The following is a 17,724-nucleotide window of genomic DNA, read 5'->3' as shown; positions in this document are numbered from 1 at the left end:
CCCTGCAGTATGCTACTGTGCATGCTCTAAGCAGGTAGGTAGCTAAAGAGAAGGTGAAGACTTAGCTGAGCAAACTGCAGAAGATCAGAATAGGCTAACTGGCTAATTGGAAAGCTCTGTGTCAGTTAAAGATCCTCTGATGGAAGGGCCAGAGTCCAAGCATACTAGAAGTCTTGCCTCTTAGCTAGAGGGATCAGTTTGGCTTTGACCTCTGCAGGGAGGGGGGCTCCTCGGAGTGAGGCTCTTTGAGATAGACCCATAGGCCCCCCAGATCCATATTACCCTAGACAGCTAGAAGGAGGGGAGTAGAGGTGTTTGCAGAGTAGTGACCCAGAGTGGGGTAAAAGTATTTTAGATTGAGAGCAGTTTGATTGTGCTTCTGTGTTTGCCTGGAGGCTGGGATGTGGCTAGGGGGGTGGCGGGGTGGGGGAGTAGGAAGCTGAAGAGGGATGTGCACTTAAGCACTTCATGCCTAAGACTGAAGCCAGGACAAAGCCCTGCAAGAAACAGGGATCAGGTGTGCTGAGTGGGCAGAGACCAAATGGTTTGTAAGCTGCAGCAGGGTCTGGGGACTGATGGGCTCAGACAATGAAGGAGCAGCCCTGCCAGGGTCTGGGGCGTAGTGAGCCAGGTGAACTGATGTTAAGACAAGACCAAAGGGCTGGGTGCATAGGATTAGAGTAAGACCTGTAAGGCATGGGTGTGGCTATGGGAGAGGCTGGAGGCCATAGTTAGGGCCAAGAGGGCATGGCTAGGGCCAGTAGGGCCACAATTAGTAATAGTGAGGCACAGGATAGTTTAGCTAAGGGCTTCGGCCCAGAGCTGAGAGAGGGATTAGAAAAACAAGCGACTGAGGCCAGTCATAAAGGGAGAACCCTGAAGCTCACTCTGAGTCCCCAAAGGCAGCGTCCCAAATAGACAGGTCATCCAGAAAGTGTGACAGATGAAGACAAGGTAGTAGCGTTGGGAGACCAGATGAGGTGGGGTGGGATTAATTTGGCTTCCAGAGGATGCCACAGCCACCCTCAGGACCAATCACGCTACACCCTATAGTATTTTCTCACAGCTGAGCTACATGGTGTCCTTAATATGTTGGTGAGTACTAGGGAGAAAGGAGGAGAGAAGAAATAAAGGAAGAGTCAACATGCACATTGACAGATAAGGCTGTGATCTTGCTTTGTTAATGGTATTCCTGCAGACTGGAACTCTGAGGGCATTAGCATGGGACCACAGTGCCAAAGCACAAAATACCTTAGCAAGCACAGGTCCCCCATGTCTAGCTATGGTGATAATAGTGCAAGCTTTTTGCTACTGATAAGTAAATGCATTAATTTATTGGCTACATCATTCCTGTATGGACAATCAATGTTCCAATTGGGTTTTGTATCTGCTGTTACAACATGCATACTAGGGGCATGTGAAACGGGCCATATTCGATTCAGATTCAGCCCAAATTGGGGACAGCAATTCTATTAGATAATTTGGATCACTGTCCCCGATTCAATTAGACTGAATCTGAATCTGAAGATTCAATGCTGATTCAGAGAATCAGTGATTGGGCCATAGACACAGCTTTAAATGTTTTTTCTACATACCTCAAGGTACCAGGCATGGCTCATGAATGCTGTGATGCTGGGGAAGATGGAACATCCCACAGGAGCACGGGGCAAACCCAGAAGTGGACCAGAAGTACTTCTGGTTCACTTCTGTGTCTGCTGGCAAGTGCTTGGGCGGGGGCCCTGTGCCCCCCCAGTTTGGTGACTGGCCACAGGGGGACCCTGGGTGCCCCCCCAGACCCAGGAGGCACCAGTTACCAAGCTGGGGGGGATGCGGGGAGTTCCCCGCATGTGCTTCCCAGTGGACCCAGAAGTGGACTGGAAGTGCTTCTGGTCCACTTCCGGGTCTACTGCTGAGCATGCTGGGGACCCCCCCATGCTCCTGTGGGATGCTCCATCTGCCCCACCGTCTCAACATTCATGAAGTGCCTGTTACCTTGAGGTATATAGAAAAAACATTTAAAGCTGTGTCTATACCCAAATTGCCAAATCTTTCCGAATCTCTCCAAATCGATTCACAGGGTTCCAATTCAATTTGGAGAGATTAAAGGGTCTCCTGATTTGATTCAGATTCAGAGATTCAAATCTCCACTGAATTGAATCTGGGACCGAATCTTTGTACAGCTCTAATGCATACCTCTCCATTCAGTATGTATTGAGATGTATTCCTTGACAACCATGTTTCAAGGAGGGTAATACTCATCCTGACCTTCATCTTGCTTTTCCTCTTTCCCACTTTCCTTTGCTTTCCCTTGCAGTGGTCTACACTGCTTTCTTCTTATTCTTGTTCCTGTTCAGCTCTTCCTTGAGTCTTCCTCTTCCATTCACCCAGAGTCCTCCTACTCTATTCAGTATATATCAAAAAACAAATACATGCACAGACACAGAATTAAGGATTATATAACATCACTTAGTAGTTTACTCATTCATTTTATTCCTTTTCTTCACATTTTATATGCTCCTCAGGGCATCTGCTGACCTGCTGACATGAGGAGGGTCTGATCCTAATGTGAGATTTTGGGTACTACATAAATAACAGTAACCTTGGATGAGGCCTGGTTAGGTTTAGGATTAAAAGCTCTTATTAGATAGCATCTTTCAGCCAAATTTTAAAGCATTGTATTAAATATTAATTAGCCTTCACAATAACACTGAAGTAGAGAACACTGATCTGTGAAAAGCAGGAGTAATAAATAAATCAAGGCTAAAAGAAGTTAAGCAATTTTGTCCCAAGGGTCCTTGTGAATCTGTGGCATGTAGCTTAGAGCTAGGAGATTTGAATACTAGACGTCTGCTCCAACGGCAGGAAACATAGCCTTCCAGTTGGTGAACAGGGAAGCAAAGGAACTGATTAGTAACTTTGCCAATGGGTAATGAGGTCCAACCTACACAACTCCTGACTTTTAGGGATTTTGAGATTCTTTTACTTGTATTAGCTTATATTCATTTTTTTTCCATTCTATTTTTACATATGATGACTGAACATTAGTCATAGATTGTAATAAGCACAAAAATAGAAGAATGTTTCTCATTTTAGATCATCCTTATTTCACTGAGTCTCTAGATTTCTTGCCACATTTATAGCAGTGTTGCTGTTCTGTGAATAAGTTCACTGCATCACTGTTCTTAAACAGAAAGCCTTGAAGTCGTAGTGCCCTGTGACCAGTGGGGTCCCTCAAGGCTCTGTCCTAGGGCCTTTATTTTTTAACATCTTCATCAATGATGTAGACATTGGTGTCAGAAGCGGGCTGACCAAGTTTGCTGATGACACCAAACTCTGGGTTAAAGCATCCACACCTGAGGACAGCAGGGCGATCCAGGCAGATCTTAACAGACTCATGAAATGGGCAGATGAGAACCTGATGGTGTTTAACACCAAAAAATGCAAAGTTCTCCACCTTGGGAGGAAAAACTTGCAGCATGCCTATAGGCTTGGCAGTGCTACACTGGTTAGCACTACAGATGAAAGGGACTTGGGGGTCGTGATTGACCACAAGATGAACTTGAGCCTTCAATGTGATGCTGCGGCTAGTAAAGCGAGCAAAACACTGGCTTGCATCCATAGATGCTTCTCAAGCAAATCCCAGGACATCATTCTCTCATTGTACTCGGCCTTGGTGAGGCTGCAGCTGGAGTACTGCATCCAGTTTTGAGCTCCACAATTCAAAAAGGATGTGGAGAAGCTTGAGAGAGTCCAGAGAAGAGCCACGCACATGATCAGAGGTCAGGAAAACAGACCTTATGATGAGAGGCTGAGAGCCCTGGGACTCTTCAGCCCAGAAAAGCACAGGTTCAGGGGTGATCTGGTGCCCACCTATAAGTTTATTAGGGGTGTTCACCAGTATCCGGGGGAACCTCTGTTCACCAGAGCACCCCAAGAGATGACAAGATCGAATGGTCACTAACTCCTCTGCAACCATTTCAGGTTGGACATAAGGAAGGACTTCTTTACTGTCCCAGCCCACAAGGTTTGGAATAAACTGTCACCGGAGGTGGTTCAAGTACCCACTTTGAATGCCTTCAAGACACTTTTGAATGTTTATCTTGCTGGGATCCTATGATCCCTTCTGACTTCCTGTCCCTGGGCAGGGGGTGGACTCAATGATCCTCTGGGGTCCCTTCCAGCCCAAATGTCTATGAAATCTATGAAGTGGCAAATGACCTCCAAAAGTATACCGGCTACCTTGGTGTAAGAATCTGTCACTTCGACTGTAGAATCAAAATTAAGTGCTGCCTTTATGCTGTGTTATTTGTGTAAATCACTGAAGCTGGGTGGCAGTTCAAGCACTTCACTGAGGCAGTGAGTGAGAAAGGTGGAAGTTCCAGATCTGGACTTCCTATACAGCATAACAACATATTGGATCAAGGTATCTTGTCTAAAGCTCTCTTCCTTGTTAATAATTTCACAGCCCTTTAGATGGAGATCTATGCAGGGCTGGTGGTTAGCTTGTTGCTTTGTGAGAAGGCCATGAATGATACACTGTGTTGGGTCAATTCTTGAACTAATTCCAGTGTCTCCCCTTTAATGAAAATTTCTGGAGGACCCTTGACACATATTTCTTCTTACATGCTATTTCAGCCCAGCTCCCATTGTGCAGCCATTAAATTTAAAATAAATGTTGTTACCTAGTTTATTGTTGTAGGCAATGATATAATGGCTCATACCCAGGCTCTTATAACTTCTATTGTAGCTTCATGGCTCCAGGATGCAGTTGGTTTAACTCCGCATCTTGAACCCACAACCTCCAAAACTCTGTCTTCCCAAACATTGTATCCATGACCATTATTTCATGAAACATCTTCATTTTTTTCTGCCAGTTATTTCAAGAACACTGTCTCTTTCAGTCCTCCTTTGTCTTCCTTAGGCAGATGCTACTTTTTTCTTCTTTCCTGATGCTACTTCTAGATCTTCCCTTCCCAAGTTTGAAGGGTAGTATCGTGAAGCCTGATGCTTTCAGGGAGCTGCACTGATTTATATACTACATGAGAACTGGATGTTAGGTTTTTTTAGACTCATTTTTGCTGCTGGTCCCTTAAGGTCATCAGACAGATTAAATCTATTCAAGCACCCTCTTTTAAAATGACAAATGTTTCTGCAACATAGCAGTCTATACCAGCCTTTTCTCTGAAACATTTCCAGTGGCTGCCAGCACTGTTCATGAAAGGCAAATAGGAGTGTAGCGCAGGCTGGGTTTTAGATAGCTGCCAGTATGTTAAATGCTATGTTTTATAAACCTGATCACAGCAGTAATACATACAAGTGAAGGACGTGTTCTCTTTGTCTGCCTCTCTGCTTACCACCACTGCCACTCTCAGCATTAAAACTGTACAAAAGCTGCTGTGGACTGGGTGTTGTGCATTGATTTTCTAATCAGCTTTTAGCTTGGCATATCAACCTTAACCCAAGGATCCAGGTCTCAGTCCTGGAACACAGTGGATTGGGAACCAAGTAGGTTTCTTATGATTTGGAACCTGTGCCACAAGTAGGAGCATTAGGTCACACTCATGGAAGGAATTCTTGAGTCTTCTACTTGATCTTGCAAGCAAAACTAACATTCAAAAGTTTTGGTTTTCACTGAGAGATGTTGTAAAATGCTATACATGAGCATAATAGCTCCCAGTTGCCCCATGTCAGTAGGCTGGAATTACTGGTGGTAATTTGTGGGCCTAGCTCTCCATTAGTCATATGGGTAATTCCACTGGCTCAATGGAACTGCTCATGTGAATAAGGTTGTAGGATCAAGACACTTATCTGGCTTTAACAAGTCTATTAATCCAGCTGATATGCAGTTTGAGCCTGTTTGCATCAAATAAATAATATAGTATTAGTAAGGGAATTATTTCTCCCTCCTGCTGCAAGAAATGGAACGATATCTCCAAAGAGGTCTACTTCTTCTCTCACCTTAGGAAGATTAGAACTGTCAAATTGAATGTAGCCTCATAAACTAGTGGAAAACACAGTTAATTGGAAAGATTTGTAGTCTTGTTAGTAGGAATGTTTCTTAATTTAAAATGTCAGTGTATTCCCTGAAGGGAGACATTATTTCTGTTAAAGTCTTAATTGGAGAGGGCTATTTTTTTTTTTGTAGCGCTGAGAAGAATAAAACAAAACAAAAAAATCCCTTGCTCTTGACCAAGAGAGACTGCTAACATTTCATAGCCCATAAAATGTCATATATAGGTATATCAGATGTTTTTAGGATTCCCTCTTGAGACCACAAGGGAGACTGGTGAAAGGTGAACAGTGGAAATAGGTAGTTATTGGGAATTATTGGAAAATTTCACAAGCCTTTTTATTAGTTTCATAGACATTAGGGCTGGAAGGGACCTTGGAAGATCATCAAATCCAGCCCCCCGCCTGAAGGCAGGAAGTCAGCTGAGGTCATAGGATCCCAGCAAGATAAGCATCCAATTTACTCTTGAAGGTGTTCAGTGTAGGTACTTGAACCGCCTCCAATGGCAGGCTGTTCCAGACCTTGGGGGCTCAGACAGTAAAGAAATTCTTCCTTATGTCCAGCCTGAAACGGTCTTGCAGTAGTTTATAACCGTTTGACCTCGTCATCCCTTGGGGCGGTCTGGTGAACAATGTTCCCCCAGATACTGGTGGTCACCCCTGAAAAAAACTTATAGGTGGCCATCAGATCACCCCTGAGCCTGCGCTTTTCCAGGCTAAAGAGCCCCATAGCTCTCAGCCTTTTGTCGTAAGGTCTGTTTTCCTGACCTCTGATCATGTGCATGGCTCTTCTCTGGACTCTCTCAAGCTTCTCCACATCCTTTTTGAATTGTGGAGCCCAAAACTGGACACAGTACTCCAGCTGCGGCCGCACCAAGGCTGAGTACAGCGGGAGAATGATGTCCCAGGATTTGCTTGAGAAGCATCTATGGATGCAAGCCAGCGCTTCGGTTACTTTACTAGCCGCAGCATCGCATTGCAGACTCATGTTCATCTTGTGGTCAATGATGACCCCCAAGTCTCTTTCTTCCATAGTACTAGCCAGCATAGCACTGCTGAGCCCATAAGGATGCTGCAGGTTTTTCCTTCCAAGGTGGAGAACCTTGCATTTTTCAGTGTTAAACACCATCAGGTTCTCGTCCACCCATTTGCTGAGCCTGTCCAGGTCAGCCTGGATCACCCTGCTGTCTTCAGGTGTGGATGCTTTGCCCCAGAGTTTGGTGTCATCGGCGAACTTGGCCAGTCCACTTCTGACTCCAATGTCCACATCATTAATGAAGATGTTGAATAATATGGGTCCAAGGACAACGCCTTGGGGGACCCCACTGGTCACAGGGAACCATGACGATTGACTTCCGTCAATTACTACCCTCTGGGTCCAACCACAGAGCCAATTTCCCAGCCAGTGGATCATGGTGGACCCAAGGCCACAATTGGCCCGTTTCGCCAAGAGGTGATTGTGGGATACCAGATCTAAGGCTTTTTTGAAGTCAAGATATATGACATCAATCTATTCTCCGTTGTCCAGGTGATAGGTCACCTGGTCGTAAAAGGAAATGAGATTGGTCAAGCAAGACCTACCCACAACAAACCAGTGCTGGCTATCCCTCAGGATGCTGGTGTCAGCCAGTCCATTAAGGATGGCCTTTTTAATAAACTTTTCTAAGATCTTCCCCAGGATAGAAGTCATGCTGATGGGCCTATAGTTTGCCAGATCCACTTTCCTCCCTTTCTTGAAGATAGGCACCAGATTGGCCTTCTTCCAGTCTTTGGGCACTACACCAGAGCACCAGGAGTTCTCAAAGATCCGTGCCAGAGGGTGGGCTATGATGCTCGTCAGCTCCTTGAGTACCCTGGGGTGTAGATAGTCATCAGCCTCTCAAGGTGTTCCTTCACGAGGTCAGCATTGATGGAGGGCAGGGGATCTCCCTCACCTGGACCTCCCTGTCCCATAGTGGGCATGGGCGTCCCATGGGCACCCTCCAGCCAGCTCCGTGAACCCACGAGGGGGAAGAAGCATCCACCCAGAGGGCAGCGGCCAGGACTCACTGCCATGGCCAGTGCCTTTCCATCAAGGGGGCCGGGGTTTCTCTCAGGACAGAGCTTGGGGTTTAAATGGTGGTGCCAACAAGCGAATGTAGTTTGTGCTAGATTTCTTGGAAACGTGTATTGGAGTGTTAGCACAGCATGTTCAGACTCCATTTCAGTGGAATATTTCAGTTAGTCCTATTGGGTAGGTAGAATTGAAATATCCCATTGGAAATGGAATCATATTTATGTTTTAAAGATGTTTAGCCTCCTGTGACATTCACTTGAGCGCTTCCCCTTTTCTGGCCACTTGGATGCAGCTGTCTCCTTTCAAGTAGGCAGCTTGCCTTCCAGTAAGATACCTCGAATGGTCCCCAGGGATTCTTCCCTGCCATGTCTTGTTGTTACAGACTATTGCCGGGAGGACCTTCTTGAATCCTGCCTCTCCTGGTTCCTTCTTTTGGCTTTCTTGCCTGGATCTCTGTCTCCTGGCTCCGCCCCTACTACACCCTGCCTTGCACCAACCATAGTCCTTGACTGAGGCTAAAACAAAGTCCATTAGCCATGGTTGGGCCTTAGCCCATATCTAATCACAGTCCTGGTGGTAATATCACCTCTGCATCTCCTCATGTGAATTGCATGGCTTTGGTATTCCTGAATATCAGACCCTCCTCTTTTACTTAGGTTGTCACCTGGAACTGAAAGGTCTGAAGTCCTCTAAGGGTTAGTGTAATATGACTTTTCTTAATGTGATATTTTGACAAACTAGCTATAAGGAGTAAGTTCAAAAAGTCAGTCAGAATGTCAAATACTTTTCAAGCTTACTCAAATCCTTTGGTCTCACAAAAAGAATGTATTAATAGTTCGTGTTCTGGTACTTCCTGCTTCTACTCCACGTTCTCAGGATTTGTGTGGGTTTTTTTTTCTTTTGAATGACTTAGCTTTCCAGTCTGCCCACATTGGTATTCCTAGTACCAATAAATATATAGAAAACATGACTAAACCTTATATTCTTTAACTCTAAGTTAGCCATATTGGTGATTTCGAAAAAATCAAGAAAAAAATTAACTGAACTTTTGCATTGATGTTCAGTAGCTTTCATTAGCTAAATTATCATCATCCTACTTATGTGGGTATAGTCAGATCTTTTGTAATAGAAGTATGTTTTCCTTTTCCATTTAGAAGGAATTTGAGAGAATCACCACTTCTTTTAAATTGGCTGGAATGTCACTCTATCTTGCTGACCCTCAGCAAACAATAATAGTGACTGGCTTCTATGAGTTCTTCTACTCAATATTGCTTAAGCATAGGTCAGTCAGGCTGTGTGTTTCTAGGGTCAGTGTGCCCTCTCTGGTATGGGACATGAAGGCTTCTGCCAATTGCAGAAAGCCTAAAAACTGTTGTCACTCCCTAGACAATATTGTCTAAGGACAACTATTGTCACTCCCTAGATAGTAATGTGAATGAGAACGGAGAAACATGCTTTGGTAATTGTAAGACATCTGCAACTCAGGTGCAGAGATATCTAGATTGGCCTTTAGTATGTAAAAGTGCTTTAAGTTGGCTTCTTTACTTTTTTAAAATCACCAAGAAAGTTTATTATTCCACCTACATAACATTTTAGACAAACTTATATTCTTGAAAGCATAATAGTTTATAACACTGAGGGTATAATTTACAAGTCCTGCCACATTTGGGATAAAACTCCTTCTTGAAGCAATACATCAAATTCTTCATGTCAGATTGACATTCACCCTTTGGCAGCTTCCCCTCCTCCATAATTTATAGTTTATGAGAGCAAGGAACATCTTAAATCAAGTGTACTTTAATTGAAAGTCTCTCCACATTCTGGAGAGCTCTCACAAACTTGGGTCCTGTGTTTTGCTTCATGTTTTGCCTAAAAATCCTATAGAAGCAGTTCATAGATCTAAGATGATTCATGGTGCTTGGGATAACCACACTGGTTTTAAGCAGTGCTGGAAAAAATCACTGCAAAGTGATCCTGACAGTCAAAGCTGAAAAAGTGTATATAGCAATAAACACCTTATGTAAGAAATGTTGGCAGGGGGTGGGGGAACAAGGGGAAAGTGGGGAGAAAAAATATCCCAGCCAGCTATCACGTCTGTGCTAAGATTTGATGTAGCTGTTAACTAAGCTGCATTCCCTGTGACACTCGTGCTTTTCATGTCAAACAATTTTATTTGTTAAGCTTTTCACAGTGTGTCCTAAGTAGTGTCTATTAGCATCATCCTGTCGGTTTCCTTGGCAACTGAGCCAATCAATTCTGTGACAGATTGAAAGCTGTGGAAAAGCACCAGCTTCTAGAGTTATGGACCAAACTACCAAAAAGAGAGAGGGTGAGTCTGCTTGTCCCTGGAAGACCTCTGTTTCCTTCTGTGGACCATTTGGTTTTAATTATTTTAAGAGAGTTATAAAGTAAAGCAAATTATCAAGCATGAACCATTGTGATCTGGCTTGTGTGCATACACCTGTGTTCCCTGATATTGTCTCTACAGAAAGTCCTGAGCCAAATTGTGGAGAGCTTTGGATTTGAGCTCTACAGTATGGGCTCCTTTCAAATTTTCCACTTTACATTTTAAGAGGTTATTTACCTATTTTCATATTTTCACTCTGTCATATTAATCACTAGAAACTGGCAGCAGCAAGGTCATGTCTAAATTGTTGCTAATAGAATAATACAATGTGTAGAGAACAGAGGCTGTTGTGCTGTTTGCAGAAGCCTTATCCTTTCAGTTTCTGGGGGATAAGATGGAACAATCAAGGCTGTGAGTCCCTGGTAGCCAGAAGCTCTACTTGGAGAAGACTTGCAAAGGCATGATCTGCAACACCAGTCAAATTAGCATCCTACAGTTAGTCCATGCATCCCTAAGACTGGCTGCACTGAAGGCTGCATTCATCCCCAAGGCAAAGACAGACACTAGTACCCAGACCTTTCCTTTTGATATTGCAGAGAAGTCCACTTTAAGTTTTTACTGAGGCTCAAGAGGGACTAGGGAGAGGATGGGTTGGCTGGGTGATGACTGGCTGTGTGTCTACCAGGGAGGCCCTGAAACAGGGCTCCCTCTTGAGCCTCAGTAAAAACTTAAAGTGGACTTCTCTGCAATATCAGCAGGAGAGGTTTGGATACTAATGTGTGTCTTTGCCTTGGGGATGAATGCAGCCAGTCTTAGGGATGCATGGACTAACTGTAGGATGCTAATTTGACTGGTGTTGCAGATCATGCCTTTGCAAGTCTTCTCCAAGTAGAGCTTCTGGCTACCAGTCTCTTTCCCCACATACAGTGAAATACAACTAATACACTTTTGTGCCCGTGGGGGTTTCACCTGAATTGCCACATTTTTGTAAGTGATGTTTTTAGCATATTTAGACAATATTTTGAGTTCCATAGCACCACGCAATTGTGGTAGATCTTTCCCCCTTATTGTTTACATCTTTTTACTTTGACCTAATAGAAAAGGGCCATCACTCCCTTGGAAGCAATAGTAAGGTATCATTACCTCATAAAGGACATTTCTCACAATCATTCAAAATAAATTATAAATACTTGCTTTTAGGTTGCATGCCTCAGATCATCTTTGAGTGCCCGTGAACATTAAAGGACTTTGCTCATTGGAAAATGGAGTTCTTTCTATTCTTAGATACATGTGCAGTTCAAGCTTCCATTTTCTATACTATATGCAACCTTTATTTGGAAAGCTTTCTTTCAGGATGAAAATACTTAACCTATCTTGCTGCTGAGACTCCTGACTATCCCCAAAGCTACTTGCAATGACATCTTTTATTATATGGACACCTGGTTACTAGCAGTTTGACTCATTTCATGGAGGCTACTCAAAACCAACTGACTAGGCACACTAGCTTATGCATTGCTGGTAACATCTTCTTACCTGTAAGCTTTCATTCAGAAAGTTGTTTGTTTGAAGTCTTCAGACAGCTTCAGAGCTAGTTATCATTTCTCTCCCTTCATCTAAATGAAAGTGGATGAATGCCTGAAGCTTTCAAATACTTCAAGAGATCTTTTTCTGTACCTTGGCAGTCCATAATCATTTACTTCAGAGAGAAGTCTGATCGTCAGCTCTCTGCACTAAGGTTTTGCACCTTTTTTCATTCTTTGATGTTCTTCCATGATCCCCAGGTATTAATAGTTTAGGCAGCTCTTGCACTCTCTTCATTTGATTAACTGCCTTCAGCGTAAGACTTAAATTTCTGTTTGCCATGATGAATGGCTTTCACATTTATGAGTTCATTCAACATGAATTCATTCGATATTTCTACAAATGGGATATTGTTTTATTTTTCTCTTTTTGGTTTTTGTTATTAATTGGTTTCAAGTTTTCCCATCCTTGTTTCCTTGAGAGGTCAGTCACCTTGTCTCAATGCTTTCTTTCTTTCCTAAAGGCTTTCTCCAGTCACATCTCAGCAGTCTCCTGATCTGTCAGATTCCCATAAGCATACTTCTGTGATGTTTGCTTTTTCTTATCTATGGTTTTTAGTCAACATAATCTAGTATAGTCCTACTCAGACAGGGCTGGAAATTGATTTGCTATATGGGCTAAGCAGAGAGATGCACTGTTAAACTCATTTTAAAATGGGTATGTTAATAGTTTTACTGGATGGTATATCATATTGAAATAGGTGTTAGTTGGGAGGAGAATGGAAATCAATAGGGACTTGAAAAAATTAAAACATGCATGTCTAATAGAATCTAAAGAGTGAAGTAGACAGTCATGTTAGCAAGAAGTTAGGCAGTGTAGCAGAAAGCCCCCTTTTCCTCTTGCCTGCATTTGCTCCTCCCCTCTTTGGATATGTTTCTCTTTTTCTACCTTTTCTTCCTTCCTCTCTCTTTCACTTTAAGATAAGGAATTGTGTTTTAAAATTTGTGTGTGTGCATTTTGTATCTCCCTTGTAGTTTGGTATTTTTATCTATTTGTGTGCCATGGCATTTGTAGCTTATATTTTATACTCCTCACCTTTCATCTTCCAACTGAATGTATTTAGTTTCATAAATAAGTTATACATTGTAACAATGTTAACAAGGGCAGGAATCAAACTACCCTTCCCTGTATCAGGCTGGCCCCTGAAAGAGCGAGTGAATCAGTGATTGAATGTGTAACATGGTAGCAGGCAGCAATTAACACCTAAGAAAACTGCAGATCAACCAACGGAAGAACTCAATAGAAGACAATGTAACAACCAGGAAATCTCTAAACGTCACTGATCAAGGGCTAGAAGCCCTGGCCTGAGTTAATCAACGCTGGGGACCAACTTTGGGGCTGAATATCTCCAAATTGACTGCTCCCAGAGCCCTATTCAAATTTCATCAACGGATTCCCAAACCTGCACGTTCATGTGGATGACCCCTGGGGCTGACAGATGCCATCCAGTAGCCACTGAGGTGGGGGAAGTCCCACAAGGGTCAATGACCCCTGGATTGGGCAAACCTGAAAACTGGGGAGTCACCAAAGTCTGCCAAGGACAGATAAAAGGCAGTGAAAAGTGACCCTCAGGGGCGCCCTCTTGATCTCTAACTCGACCAGACCTGTCCAGCCAGAAGGACCAGCCGGCGACCCCCTGCTGGAGGATAATACCACACTGAAGGAAGCCTCAACTGGCCATCGACGGCAGACTCCAGCGCTTGTAGGATAGGATTAGCTTGTAAGCTAACTCTTGTAGCTTGCTACTGTATGTGTGCATGTGTGTGTGTGTGTGTGTGTGGGGGGGGGGGACCAGCCCAAGGTTTATGAGTTAACTTCATTACAGTGTTTCAATCCGCCTAATAAACCAGAATTTTAAGGATCCCAAGTTGGACATTTGTAGCCAACAGCAGAAGGTAGGTAGAGCAGGGTGACACTTTAAAAACTACCTTCTCCTAACAGAATCTAGTCATGGAAGAAACTATACTACATTATTTGACTGGAGTCTTGGAACTGATGTAAGCTGCAGGGGTGGGCAATTATTTTGGGCAGAGGGCTGCTTACTCAGTTTTGGCAAGCCATCGAGGGCCACGTGACAGGCAGCCGGGGCAGATAAATATTAATTTTCTAAATTTTTTAGGGGTCCTGTGGGCCAGATAGAATGGCCCGCGGGTTGCATTTTGCCTTCCCCTGATGTAAGGGGTTTGGGGATTAAGTCCTTTGAGGTGCAAGATACTTAGAAATTAAAATGTAATTGCAGATGTTAGAATGCAAGTTACCTTCATCTAGCAATCCAAGAGTTAGGTGTTTCTTAAAAGGGAACCAATGGGTTAGAGAGGAACAGGTTTGTGTTAATACTAAAGGAATATTTCAAAGCTTTGAGGGGAATGATTGACATTTATGAACATACACATACTACATGGGAATTCTTATATTCCGCAAAATTGCCAATTGAGTTGAGAGGAACCACATATGATGGATGTTAGTCACTTCATGTACAGAACTCTAGGAAAGTCCATAGACACTGTTGCCACTGGATTTATGACCCAGATTCCTTGTTCTGAGAGGACCCAAACCGTCAGACTGACAACCTCTCCATTCCCTAATAGGTGAATTTTATCGATACACAGTGATAGCAGATATGAATAATGCAAACAATTCTATATATCTACCAGTCCTAGGGTTCACAGAGTCATGGTCCATCTGGCCAGTATGTGAGCTTCACTCTGAGGTTCTCTCTTGAATGTCAGATGTCAGAAGCCTGGAGGTCAGAGGTCCAGGCCCACCTCCTCTCTCCCAGTGGGGTGGATGAAATGGGCTGGTGGTATGCCCTCTGTCCATGGTGGCCTCAGTTTTCCCTCCCAGGGACCCCTTTGCTGCTCTAATTCCTTTAGTATCCTTTCTTCCTTTTGATGACTCTTCAGTCTCAGGCATCACTGATTGTTCTCTCTGTGGTTGTAATACTGTCCATGTTCTGTCCTGTCAGCATAATCCTTTGTTTCACAAACACATCACATGCACACATCCTCATTTGGGCTTTTCTAGTCTTCTCCTAATTTGGTCCATGTACCAAAACCAGAAATCCCAAGGGCCCTGCAGTTGGGCACTGTAACCTGGTGCCACCTTATCTTATGGTATGGAACAGTGTGGTACATGTTTACAATTTCCCAGGCTGTATGTTTACTTGCTGCTTGCCTATGTCAGGCAGAGGCCCTTGAAGCACAAGCAGGTTTTTTAGAAATCATTTAACCCTTGCTGTTGACTTGGACCATTGTTCTAATGCATATCTACTTTACCTACAAACCAGTTCCAAATCTATCCTCTAAATACCGTTTTCTAGCCATCAATCCCCTTGTTGAAAGTCTACACCTTCACATAAATGAAGCATAATCAAGGGAATTACCTGGAAAGTTCACGAGATTTGTGGGGAGGACCTCCATCAGTCATCCTGGGAAAAGTATGATGACATTTGTGGTCAGGAGCTCCAACGGGCTGGACATTGTGATGAACACTTAACCATTATTCAAACATTGCCCATACCCCCTCTGACTGTTTCTTGCCTCAGCATTCCCTAACCTGTCAACCAAGTACTAGCCAATCAAGTTTAAACAGGCCTCCCATACTGGGGCTGGGGAATGTACAGCCCAAGATACCTATTAAACCTTTTATTCAGCATTCCACGTAGCATTCTATTTAGCAGTCAGTGTCTTATTTGATTTTTAAGAAGGCTGATTTAATCAGATGCATATCCCATAATCAGAATCTTTGTGGACCAGACATGCTCTTGGCAATTTTATCCCTCCTGTACAATACAATGGGCAATGCTTTCCTCATCACCCCAACCAGATACTTGGTGCCATCAGAGCACCACCAGTGCTCCTCTGTCCTGCAAAAGGCTGGAGAAATGCCAAAGTTCAGGCCCTTCCTATGAAAACAGTATTTCAGGCCCTAGAGGCAATGCTCCACATGATGAACCATGTTCTGTAGCTAGTTTGCAGATATTCCATAGCCTGTTAAGAAGTTCTGCTTTATATTTCATTGTCTAGCATAGTCAATATCACAGCCATTTACAGCAATAGCATTGCACAGGCACAGCCAATGCATAACACAGTTAAGTCTAACTCTTCTCTGTACCACACAAACTTCTTGATGCTTCAGTGGTGGTCCTGCAAAACACAAAGACAAAAAGGGCAGGGCTCAACCCCCTTTAGGTTAGTTCACATCATGGAATCACTTTTGACACAGTGGTCGCCTTTGCCCTGGGCCTTGCCATACTGGAGCTCATCCAGAGATTCCCCTTCTTGCTCCTTGCACATGCTGCTTTTTCAGCAGTCTTTTCTTCTCCAAGTGACATATGCTCCAAGCTCCTGCCACACACCTTCCCTCCTCGCCCTCCACTAAGGGAATTTTTCTGTCAGGGTATGCTCCCTCTTGCCTTCTCCTATCAAAGAGTGACCCATAAGGGAGTGGGAGCTAGGGTTTTCCTATGAGGAGAGACTAGAGAAACTGGATCTATTCAGCCTCCGCAAGAGAAGGTTGAGAGGCGACCTTGTGGCTGCCTATAAGTTCATCATGGGGGCACAGAAGGGAATTGGTGAGTATTTATTCACCAAGGCGCCCCTGGGGGTTACAAGAAATAATGGCCACAAGCTAGTAGAGAGCAGATTTAGATTGGACATTAGGAAGAACTTCTTCACAGTTAGAGTGGCCAGGGTCTGGAACGGGCTCCCAAGGGAGGTGGTGCTCTCCCCTGCCCTGGGGGTCTTCAAGAGGAGGTTAGATGAGTATCTAGCTGGGGTCATCTAGACCCGGCACTCTTTCTTGCCTATGCAGGGGGTCGGACTCGATGATCTATTGAGGTCCCTTCCGACCCTAACATCTATGAATCTATGAATCCTATACTCACCTTTCCCTGGGGTGGCAACATTTGGCATTTTGTAGACTACCCCACCACAAGTAGCTCCATCACATTAACCAGTCCCAGGAGTGCGTAGTTTCAGGTCTTACTCAGGACCAATCTCAAGGCTCTCTTGCTCTGCTCATCTTTACCCCTCATGGGCACAGTCTCTCACTTCTGGTCTTCCTGGCCTCTCCTCAGGCTAGTTGAGATCTCAGGCTTCCAGCTCTGGTAGTTTTAGCAGTGGTCCCTCTTAACCTTTTGACTTCACTAGAGCCCTGCCTCTGGATTGCCAGACCCCTTGGTCTTTCAGGGCTCTTCCAGACCCCTCTAGGCTATGGGACCCTAGACCCCTTTGGTCTCCATTTGTGTTCCCCTGGATTTTGACCCCTCTCTGGGTCCTGGCCCTGCTCCAGGGCCAGTGAGACCTTGGCACCTGGCCCTGCTAACACTTGCCTCTTCTAGGCTGCAGACCTCTGGCTTTCTAGTCTCACTGATACTCAGCCCCCTCTCCGGCTGTTGGACCTCTCATCTGCTCTCTCTCTCTCTCTCAGCTCTACTCCGAGGCTCTGGATCCATCCGTTCCCACTCTGCCCTGGCCCCTCCTGTGTCCCAAGTCACTGACTCTGCTTCACACATTTTCCAGACTTTGAATCCCTGGCCTTTCATGCTCTCACAAACTTTGGCTGGGCCCTGCTTTCTGGTCCCCACTCTCAGTCCCTCTCTGGACTCTGTGGGTCTATTTTCCCAGGGCTTTCATAGACTTCTCACACTCAGTTTCTCCTGCAGTTCTCTGAAGTCTCCACACTCTGTCCTGGGCCTTAACATTTATTCTATGGGTCTCCCTTAACTTCC

This window comes from Alligator sinensis, unplaced genomic scaffold (assembly GCF_000455745.1).
Source record: "Alligator sinensis unplaced genomic scaffold, ASM45574v1 scaffold969_1, whole genome shotgun sequence".
Classification (NCBI taxonomy): domain Eukaryota; kingdom Metazoa; phylum Chordata; order Crocodylia; family Alligatoridae; genus Alligator; species Alligator sinensis.
Note: the sequence above shows the minus strand (reverse complement) of the source record.